At 37.2% G+C, this 12,166-nt stretch overlaps 1 protein-coding gene across 1 annotated transcript in view; it reads right to left on the minus strand.

Moving 5' to 3' along the window:
• The window catches only part of calcrlb (calcitonin receptor-like b), a 34,522-nt gene extending 23,429 nt beyond the window's left edge, over window positions 1-11,093 (minus strand). The window contains exon 1 of the mRNA XM_062996864.1: window positions 11,004-11,093. The gene's annotated coding sequence lies outside the window, so the exon portion shown is untranslated. The remainder of the gene's footprint in view (window positions 1-11,003) is intronic.
• Between the last annotated feature and the right edge of the window lie 1,073 nt (window positions 11,094-12,166).

The raw sequence follows: 12,166 nt of genomic DNA on the forward strand, positions 1-12,166 counted from the left end.
TTATCCACTGGCTTTTTTGCCTTTGTGGAATGGTAAGGGACATGTTTCCCAGAACTTCAGACAGACATACTGAATTAATAAGAGTGCTTTTATCCTAACATTCATTGGTGTGTGACTCTATTTTATTAGGAAAAGCTTCTCACGGTTTTAAAGAGAACTCAGTCAAGGTACAGATTTACAAAGTAAAGACACCTGAGATAAATCCAGATGCTGAATTGAATAATGATTTTACAGCTGGTTAGAGAATAACTTGGATGTAAAATCAAGGACATATTATTGAAGAGTAGGTGATATTTGATGTAGCTGGGCTAATTATAAATGCTGCTAAAAAAAAAATAGCCACATGTGGTGTCCATTCTTTTAAACCTTCCTTCCTGCTTTCCTTCCCTTATTCCTTTCTCAGAAGCGCTTGCTGACAGCTGGAGAGGAGCATCCAAACAACAATACCAAAAGACTGATTATGATCTAACCTGAATAGCTTTAATGCCTATCTCTGAGCCTTTTGTTACGATAATTTATTATTATATGAAAATATCTTAATACTTAATCTTTGAAAATGTCTTTTTCTGACACCTTGCAATAACAATGTACATCCTACCTGTTGTAACATGACAGGAAAGCAGCATAGCTAGCATAAACCAAATTGCTGATTTAAAGCTTGTCTATTGAACAAATAAATATACGAGGGCTATCAAAAAGTTCCGCTCTTATATGTTTTCGTTGGAAACGATGAGGGCGGGAGGAGTAGTAATTGGTTGTGTCTGAGAGACTGAGATAGCTTATAGTCCGGATTTGGCACCATCTGATTTCCACCTTTTTGGACGCTCAAAGAAGCTTTAAGGGAAAGAAGATTTTCATGTGATAATGATGTGAAAGCAGTGGTGCATCAGTGGCTACATGCTCAACCAAAACATTATTTTCTGATGGCATTAAAAAGTTGGTACGATGCTGGGAAAATGTATCCGAAGGTTGTTTAGGAAATTCTTAATAAACAGATTTTTTTTAAAGAGTGCGGAAACTTTTTGAAGAACCCTCGTATTTAACAGGCCTATACTACATTATTGGATTATAATACTAACACTTTAAGACTAAAACAATGTGGACACCTGACCATGACCTTTTTGAACATGTCATTATAAAACCAGGGGGAACTAATATAGAGTTTATTACATCCCCATTTGAGGATGAAATAGCCTGTGTGGGTGTGTCTGTGTGAATTGGTGCCCATTTTGTCAAAAGAGCATTTCAAGCAACGAGGTCACACGCTGATGTTGGACCAAAAGGTCTGGCTTACAATCGACTCTTCAAGAAAGTAAGGCGGTTGAGGTCAAGGATCAGTGCAGGCCACTGGAGAGTGGAGTTCCTCAACACATCTTGTGGAAATCATGTCTTTATTAAACCTGGTTTGTGCACAGGGACACAGTCAGGCTGGAATAGAAAAGGGCATTTTCCTAACTGTCCCTACAAAGTTGCAGGCATTTTATTTATTGTTACTAGGGATGTAACAATACACTTCACGATACGATTTTTTCCTGATTTTTTTAAAACAAAATAAAATTGAAGACAAAATATGACAAAGTTTCCTTTTATTATTTCTCTTTAAAAAATAAAAAATAAAATACTGTATTTGTGATGATCTTTTATTGATCTAAATAATGAATGCCCTTTTATTTCTGAGGTAGGTACAAACTATGCTTATTGTGTACAAAAAAACTGAAATGACATTTAAAACAAATCCAACATTATATAAATAAATGAATAATACAAATAAAGAAAGTATCCTCACATATATACATTTGGCTGGAAAATCCCCCTACCTGGCAACTTTGTAAAGTGCCGTAAACCAGGCAAGGTGAATAGCGCCAGTGCGAAGTGAATATCGATTAATCTTAAATTAATAACCGATTTGAATCGTAGCACATGTGCATCGATTTTTAACTGTCTTGTGGTGCATCGTTACATCCATAATTGTTATTAATTTTATCCACTTGTTAGTAAGAGGTGTGGTTGAAACATCTAAACTTAAGAATTATGAGGTTTGTCCACTTACTTTTGGCCATACAGCATATATGGATTGACCAGATGGTGAAAAAAAATGGAAGTGTGTTCCTTTGCAAAGGACAAATGTTAAGCAATAATGCTTGTTAATGATATAATATTTGGGGGGGAAAGCCCGGCTAAAATCAAAAAGTTTTTCTTGACATAAATTGACATTTCCATTTATGGTGAGCTAAGCAGATAATCCACATGTCTGACATGTGTCTATTTGTGTAAAATATGAGCCGGTTAACAGGTCACATAAGCCAGGCTGCAAACCTGGTTGCATCCCAAATTAAATATTACTAACTATAATTGCCTGCACACAAGAATTTCACTGTCAGCTGTACTGTGTATGACTATGTATGTGACAAATAAACTTGGATTTTGATTTTTGATTTGACAATATCTTAGAACAACAATGATATTACAAAAATTACAAATATTATTTAGTCCAGTTCTGCAGTTTGGATTGTAGCAGTGGATGCAGATTAAAGCTAAATTAGTTAACTGCCAATGTTAATGGGACATTTTTAAGCACACTGTGCTGTGGCAGCCCTTCAACTTGTCAACCAAAGCAGTGTCTCTCCTATGCTACATGTGCAGCCTGATTCACATAGGTTTTTGGACATTTTATCTTTTATGGTGAACAATTACGTGAACCTAACATAAAAGTCGTATTGTTAGCATGATCACATGTGCCTACATATTGCAGCCCTAATTATGAGAAGTATTAAACAGCTTGTTTTTCCTGCCTCCCTTATCTTTTACTTGAGTTTTTCAGGGAAGGCACAAATTTGTGATTAGGTGATCTGTGTCAGTGATCATGTATTGTAATGTGCATTCTCCTGCCGTGCAGTCTTCATTTAGCAAACATTTTGTGTTAAAATCCTATTATGAACTGGGCTTAGACTGTCACTTATGTGCAAGTACACAAAAATGTAAAAAAATTTATTTACATTCATGAAATTTACCAGATGCTTTTATCCAAAGCAACTTACAGTTGTGAATTAATATATCTCAAGCATTTGCTCAGGAACTTAACAATGGTGACTTTATGGTGGTCATGGTGCTTGAAAGAGCAATCGTTAAATTACTAGGCCAGTACTTTAGGCACGGAGCTGCCACTGCCCTCTATTTCTTTTGATACTTTTGAAAGCTAAAGTAACAGTAATTTTTTTCTAAAATCTATTAATCATTCTAATACAGTGATGATATCTCTTCCTAATGCCTAACATAAAAGCTGAGGAAATGGTTAATAATGAGGGAAAAGTTTTAACTAATTATTCCTTATTGTTATTGTTTTGAAGTTACACTTGCTGACCAGTAATATGCAAGTCTTTCCATATCTATATTGGGATTTCCTTAGGTGTGCTAGGGGTCACAACAGGAAGCTCGAAAGACTGTGACTTATTTGTTTTTCTCTCAGCAACATAGTGTCTCCAGAACAAACAATAGCCATGTTTGCAACTTAATACTCTAAAACTCTAGTCTATTAATAAACACATATTTAATAAATATATTTTTATAATTTTATTATAAATATATGTGTATATATACACCGATCAGCAATAACATTAAAACCTGCTTCTTGTTTCTACACTCACTGTCCATTTTATCAGCTCCACTAACCATATAGAAGCACTTTGTAGTTCTACAATTACTGACTGTAGTCCATCTGTTTCTCTACATACTTTTTAAGCCTGCTTAAGCCCTGTTCTTCAATGTTCAGGACCCCCACAGGACCACCACAGAGCAGGTATTATTTAGGTGGTGGATCATTCTCAGCACTGCAGTGACACTGACATGGTGGTGGTGTGTTAGTGTGTGTTGTGCTGGTATGAGTGGATCAGACACAGCAGCGCTGATGGAGTTTTTAAATACCGTGTCCACTCACTGTCCACTCCATTAGACACTCCTACCTAGTTGCTCCACCGTGTAGATGTAAAGTCAGAGATGATCGCTCATCTATTGCTGCTGTTTGAGTTGGTCGTCTTCTAGACCTTCATCAGTGATCACAGGACGCTGCCCATGGGAGCTTTTGTCTACATATAATTTTGGTTGGTGGACTATTCTCAGTCCAGCAGTGACAGTGAGGTGTTTAAAAACTCCATTAGCGTTACTGTGTCTGCTCCACTCATACCAGCACAACACACACTAACACACCACCACCATGTCAGTGTCACTGCTGAGAATGATCCACCACCACCATTCTGGGAGAGTCCTGACCATTGAAGAACAGCATGAAAGGGGGCTAACAAAGCATGCAGAGAAACAGATGGACTACAGTCAGTAATTGTAGAACTACAAAGTGCTTCTATATGGTAAGTGGAGCTGATAAAATGGACAGTGAGTGTAGAAACAAGAAGGTGGTTTTAATGTTATTGCTGATTGATGTATATATATATATATATATATATATTTATATATACTGTATATATATATATTTATATATATATATAAACACACACTGGTGGGAAACTGTGAGGGCGGGAGGAGTAGTAATTGGTCGTGTCTGAGAAACTGAGAGAGCTTATATTTCGGATTTACGGCCATCTGATTTCCACTTTTTTAAACTGCTCAATGAAGCTTTAAAGGGACGAAGATTTTCATGTGATGATGATGTGAAAGCAGTAGTGCATCAGTGGCTGTGCGCTCAACCAAAAACATTTTTTGCTGATGGCATTAAAAAGGTGGTACGACGCTGGGAAAAATGCATTGGAAAGTGACTATGTAGAAATGTAAAGTATTTTTTTTTTGACATTCTTAATAAATTGAGTTGAAAAAAGTGTGGAAACTTTTTGAAGAACCCTTGTATATATATTTCATGTATCTTGTCATTGCTGCGATCCCAACGCCTTACTAAGAAAGGCCATGCCTCTCGGACATGATGCACAACTGCCAATTACTTCTTTTCACCTGTTAGGGGTGGGGTCTTACTCGGCGCAGTATCACGTGCAGAGACTGTTTTTAAGTTTGCTATATTTGTAAATAATGGTTCCCACTGTGAAGTTTTACAAACCCGAGCCTTAGCGATATTTTTGTAACCTTACCAGACTGGTACATTTTAAAGATTTGTATTTGAATCTCTTTAGAACGTAGCATCATGTGCTGCTCTCGGAAAGTGTAATCATGATTTTGTACAAAAGCAGTATTTATGAAAGGTTGAGTCTTTGAAAAGCAAAGATGTCCAACATGTTCAAAAACCAGGGTCTGTCATGGTCATGACATCTATCTACAGGGACGTCCATGCAGTTTCAACAAGACAATGCAAAACCACATGCTGCACACATCACAAAGGCATGGCTGCAGAAAAAGAGGGTACGAATACTGGATTGGCCCGCCTGCAGTCTTGACCTGTCCCCAATAGAGAATGCGTGAAAAAAATTTAAACGTGTCAATGACAACTCCGTACTGTTTGCACAAAGAATGGGATAAAATAACACCTAAAACACTTAATCTCTTGGTATCCTCGGTGCCAAAACGTCTTTTAAGTGCTGTGAGAAGGAATGACAACTTAAAGTAAAGCTTTACCATCCCAAGTATGAGTAAGTGGGAGTATTCATGAACCCATAAAACTGATTGATTACATGGAGGAACAAAGCATAGTAAGTACAAGGCTAAAGAGTTTCAATTTTATTCTATATATTGTCCAAAATCTCCAAAGTTCCTTAAAAAAATAATTTGAATTAGACACTGATTTCTAAGTAAATAACAAAAAAATGAATCCCCATGTTTAGTACCAGTTTTGGCAATTATTGCAAGTATTATTCACTTGACATCAAGACTCTCACCAAGCAACTCTAGGTCATCAGTTTTCTTAGTTTTAAGTCACTTTAGTGGTGCGTTGGCAACTTTGTTGTGAATTTAAGTATGCCAGCAGAGGGAAGCAGGCTTTTATACAAGATCTTTGCACTGTGCACTAATTTTTTAAATCCTGAAATGCTTCCATCAATCCTGTCCAGTACCTGCTGCTAAAAACAACTTTACAATATGGTGCTACCACCATCATATTTTAAAGGAGAAATAGTGTTACACAGTGTAATAGGTAATTTATTTACATTACAAATATACTGTTATACACTGTTTTTTGTAAGGCCATTTCTCTGGCTGAACAAGACAGTGTTGCCATATTTAATATACAGTATTCACCACTTTAAGACAGACCAAGCTGAGCTCTGATGTGTTTTGGTGTACAGTATTTGAGCTCTCTCTCCATGTGCTTCTCCATAATATCTTTTATCAAAAATTCTTCAAATACTTGTTTTAATGCTTTCTTGACTTCCTTTTGATTTATTTTTTGGAGAGTATATTCTAATAGATCTCACAAAGAGATGTATCTATGTATAGTACTCAAAACTGCTAGTACACAAATTGACTGGGCCAGAAATTAAAGCTAGACTTTGATCTAAGACAATTAAATATGAATATAGTTGCTAAATACTTTTTAAGAGAATTTACTTCATTAAAGAATGTAAAGAAGGACTGGATAAACTTCTAGTAGAAAAACAAAGGGCCGAAACATGCTAACCTGTTGCCCTTCCTGAAGAGCCTAAGGAGGGTTTTATGGGACATTTCTCACACCCAACCTCTCTTGCCCTCTCTGTCTCTTGCCTGGCCCCTGGCTGCTTACCCCTCCAGCCCTTAAATCAGGAAGCTGCCGTCAGTGCTGACAGTTTGTTTAACTTGTGTCCATTTGGGAAACACCCATAGATATCACACCGAAATTTTCCACTTAGTACAAGAGAGCTTGAGATTAAAGGCAACCAGCACCTCATATATTCCATAACCTAATGCTCCAGTGATCTAATGCATTTACTTGGCCCAGAACTGAAGTCTTTGTGAGATTTACACATGACCAAAAATATGTGGACACCCAAACATCACATTATTGTGTGCTTGTAACATCACAATCAAAACAATGTATTATAATATGAAGTTTCCCTTACTGATGTTACAACAGCCTCCATTCTTCTACAAAAGCTTTTCTACTAGACTTTGGAACATTACTATGGAGACTTGCTTATACTAAAGAGCTTGGACTTTTATTTTTTAATTTTACTGATTACATTTGGTGTTCCAACACATCCTAGACATCATAGACTTGTATGAGGTTGAGGTCAGAGATCTATGCAGGCCAGTCCAGATCGCCCATATAAAACAGGCCAAACTGTTCATGTTGTGCACAATGGCAAAGTCATGCTACATCTTAAGATGTTCGTAGTCAAATAATTTTCACAACTGCATGCAATGAAAGCACACAATTCTCTAGAATGCTACTGGATGCTATAGCATTGCTTGAACCGGCAACCTTGAGTTCAGAAATCAAAAACCGTAACCACCGAGCTACCACCTGTGTGTAACACTTAGCATGCACTGTCTGTGGTTCATCAATCCATGCAGCTTATAACAGTTCTATAACATGTGTTATCTATGTCATCTGTCCTTTTCAGATCCCTAACAATAAGTCTAGTTCTGTGGCTTCTGTGGCCTACCACTTTTAGGCTGGGCTGTTATTTTTCCAGACAATTAGGAAGCTCTATATGGGCTGAAACTTGACAAACTGAATTGTGGCAGTGGCACATTTAATAGCTGCAAGCTTGATTTAATGCTTCAGTTTGAAAGAGGTTTGGCTGAAGACAAAACTGCTAGTGCCAAGGGTGTGTACATACTTGTAGTGCATGTTTTACATCTTACAGACTTTTTTGCAGGGTAAATGTCCCCTTAATAATAATTAGAATATTAATAATGAATATTATTATTAATATTATATAATGACTTAATAAATATAAATCTAAAAATGATACATGTAATAAAATTAAATGATGTATTATTTTCTCCTACTGGTAGAAAATGTTAATGCTAACTGGGTTCAAATTTAACACACTACTACAACCTTATTACTAAGAAAACTAATAGCTTCTTAACTTATACTGTATAAATGTTGATGCCCAACTAAGGACACACAACACACACTGTTTTGAACTTGTTGTATATTCCATTTCAAAACCATGAGCATTAATAAATACTTTCCAGCTCCACCCACACGTCCTCCACCTTTTACAGCAATTATAGCCTGCACTCTCTGTAAAAGCTTTCCACAAAACTTTGAAGTGTGCCTGAGGGATTTTGTGCCTATTACGTCAAGGTACTTTATTCTGAACAACAATAGCATTCCGGGCAGCACGGTGGCTAAGTGGGTAGCACTGTCGCCTCACAGCAAGAAGGTCCTGGGTTTGATCCCTAGGTGGGGCGGTCCGGGTCCTTTCTGTGTGGAGTTTGCATGTTCTCCCCGTGTCCGCGTGGGTTTCCTCCGGGTGCTCTGGTTTCCTCCCACAGTCCAAAGACATGCAAGTGAGGTAAATTGGAGATACTAAATTGTCCATGACTGTTCGATATAACCTTGCGAACTGATTAATCTTGTGTAATGAGTAACTACAGTGTCTGTCATGAATGTAACCAAAGTGTAAAACATGACGTTAAAATCCTAATAAACAAACAAACAGTAGCGTTCCAATTCAGCCCAAAGGTGTTTAATATGATTAAGATCAGGGATCTGTGCAGGACACTGGAATTCCTTCAGCTCAACAATCTTTGTGCTTTGTGCACAAGGGCACAGTCATGCTGGAAGAGGAAATGGCCTTCCCTAAACTGTTGCCATGAAGTTGAAAGAATGTTGGACGTATGGGACATGTACACCACTTAGCAACAGAGCTCAAACTAGAAGAAGTGTTCACACCTAAATCTTAAACAGAAGCACTAATCTTCTAAAAGTGAATGTGGCTTAGGCGTTTAAGAGAACCCCCTCTGACAGCATTTGTTTCACATTTGTTGCTTATTTCACAACTTCACATAAAACTTTCTAAAAGTCAAGAAACTTTTACAGCAAGGTCAACAGCCAAAGATGCTGTACAGGGATTACTGAGCCATAGCACTGAGGGTGGCAAAACAGTAGCTGGATTTTACAGATTTTATACGTTTACTGTAAATAACCCTGTAAATGTTAATTAAGCTCTAAACGTGTAAAAACTAAATTCAAAATGTTAACACGTAAACAAATACTACAAACCATACTTTACATTTTACATTTTCAGCATACGCTTTTATCCACATTATACAGTCTAAGCAATTGAGGGTTGAGGGCCTTGCTTAAGGGCCAAACAGTGGCAACCTGGCAGTGGTGGGGTTTGAACCAGCAACTTTCTGCTTGCTAGTCCAGTATCTTAACTGCTAGGCTACAACTGTAACTGTATATACAAATGTAAATGTAAGGTTTTAATAATGCAGTTACACTAAATTACCTATAATATGATGACTGTAATAATGCTGTAATAATAACACAACCATAATAACACAAGTTAAATCTAAACAAAAATAAAAAATATATCCTACCCACAGGCAACATCAGAACAATATAAAATAAAAACAGCTCACTTTAATTACACACTAAATGTTTTCTTAAACAATTTTACAGGTAAAAGGGTACAGTGAGTGGAAAACAAGCATTCAACCACTTTCAAAAATGTCCCTGTGCAAAGTGCAACTGGTTTCATTAAAAAGAAGGTTACCACAAGGTTTCATGCAATAGGTAGCAATTTCACTGGGAGTGATGGAGCTTCTAGGTCCTAAAGTTCTTACTCGTTACACTAGATTCATCAGTTCACTGTCAATGTCAAACACAGTCATGGACAATTTTGTATCTCCAGTTTACCTAACTGCATGTCTTTGGACTGTGGGAGGAAACTGGAGCTCCCAGAGGAAACCCACACAGACACGTGGAGAACATGCAAACTCCACACAGAAAGGACCTGGACCACCCCACCTGGGGATCGAACCCAGGACCTTCTTGCTGTGAGGCGACAGTGCTACCACCTGAGCCACCGTGCCACCCTCCAATCATTTTATTACAGAATAAGAAGAGATGCAGAAATTATTGAACATCTAAGACTGCCATGATATACATGTTCAATCAATTATGGGATTTTAATTTAGACAAATTTAAAGTATTCATACAAATTACAAAATACAAATGACATATTAAAATGTGTACAGAACATAGCTATAATAAAAGAAATATGTTTCACAGTGTCGGAGTGGGTAGCGCTGTCACATCACAGCAAGTAAAGGGCCTGGGTTCAATTTCTGACAGGGTCCTTTCTATGTGGAGTTTGCATGTTCTCCCCGTGTCCATTTGGGTTTTCTCTATGTGCCCCGGTTTCCCCCGGTCCAAAGACATGCAGTCTGGCCAATTGGAGCTACTAAAAGTGTGAGTGTATGTCTGTGAATGTGTGTGGGTGTGTGTGCCCTGTGATGGACTGGCAAGCTGTCCGGGGTGTTTCCTGCCTTTCGCCCAGTGAATCAGACCCAACGTGACCCTGACCAGGATAAAGCGGTGGTAAAATGCACAGTGAATGAATGAATGTGTTATTTTAATTAAAGTACTAGCCTATGTTCAAAGGAAATTAAGTATAAAAAGGTATTCCACAGTATAACAGTGTGCATGTGGAGGTTTAAATAGGGGTCATGCATCCTGTTTTTTGGTGTTTCTTGTTTTTGTTTTTTTTACTTTTGACTTATGTGTAAATAAGATATTAATGTTATAGAAAGGTATTAAGTTAGATAACATGACATGAAATCCTACTTTAGTATTATTTATTCATCATCTTTGAACTTGGGCAATTAGGTAGGAACATTGTGAGTATTATCACCATCATTACTAAACTTATCATAATTAACATACTAGTAAGAAGACAGATGTTGTGTGTACTCACTGTTGACCATTCTCAATGCCTACTCAATTTTGACTAGACTCGACCACCAAACGACAAGGTGCATTTTAATGTGCTTTTCCTTTGAATATGGCAGATAACGTGAAGGCGAACACACTGTTTGCAATAAGGTCAGCATCCCTAAATGTTCATCCGCTATGTTTAACACGGTACAAATAAAAGAATAATGAAACTTACCGGCAACAACGAGTCGATCCAAAAACTCTCCTGATGTGTTTTATTAAAGCCAACAACAGCAACAGCGTTTCAAACAGTCCCAACTTCACTCTCTCACACTCATCCGTTCAACACCTCAACCACTGCTCTTACTGCTCTTACTAATGATAGCTCACTCTCACTCCTTTGTACACACACTCCCTCCACTACACTTCACGTAACACACACACACACACACACACGAACACACACACACACACACACACACACCATCTCACTGTGCAACGGGCGCCCCCGTGAGACCACTACTAGATCATTCCACCTAATGGGTGCCATCTGCGTGTAGTAACTCAACTAAATTAAACTTCATGTTCAACACTGAATCTACAGTAGTAACACGCAGCAGATACAGTACACTCAGAGTATGTATTGGTCAATCTCAGTCAACTTTATTTAATTTTAACAAGGTTTCTGAGGAAGATGGTTGTATATTAATAACAGGACTGAAAATAACATAGAGTTTTTAACATAGAATTTAGTAAATGGGTGATTCTTCAATTGGGGGAACTTTTACGTCCCTAAGTTATACATTTGTGTTGAAAATACTTTATTACAAAACAAATATTTTAGGTATTGAAAGATGATTTTCATTTTTTATGATGATTTAAACATCAATATTTTGCTACTTTGGCCTTGTCCCCAACCCAGACTTTAAAACTTCTCTGCTCTAATAAAATGCTAAAAAGTGATCAATTCATTATAAAAATCACAATATGAGTTTTATAATAACTTATAACTTATAATAACTTCATATTTGTACAACCTATGCATATTTTTGAGCAATATATTACTGTCCCCAGCGTTATCATCATTACCGCGACAGTGTATGGTTTCTGTAGGGAATCATTTGAAGGTAACACTTGTTTATGTTGTAACCATGGAAACAAAGACTTGCAAGGAAGCACATGCCAGCCATGAGAGAAGGTTAACATTTGAATGTCTGGAAATGTGAGTAATTTAATCGTGTATTCCTCCTGATCATAGAGTATATTTATTCAGCGTCATTACCATTTACATCAGTATGGCAGTACTTAACCAAAAAAAAAGAAATTTACACATTATTTATATGTATTTAAAGTGCATCTTGTACTAGCTGTTGACTAGCTTTAGCAAATCCATGGCCT

Source organism: Trichomycterus rosablanca, chromosome 6 (assembly GCF_030014385.1).
Source record: "Trichomycterus rosablanca isolate fTriRos1 chromosome 6, fTriRos1.hap1, whole genome shotgun sequence".
Lineage (NCBI taxonomy): Eukaryota > Metazoa > Chordata > Actinopteri > Siluriformes > Trichomycteridae > Trichomycterus > Trichomycterus rosablanca.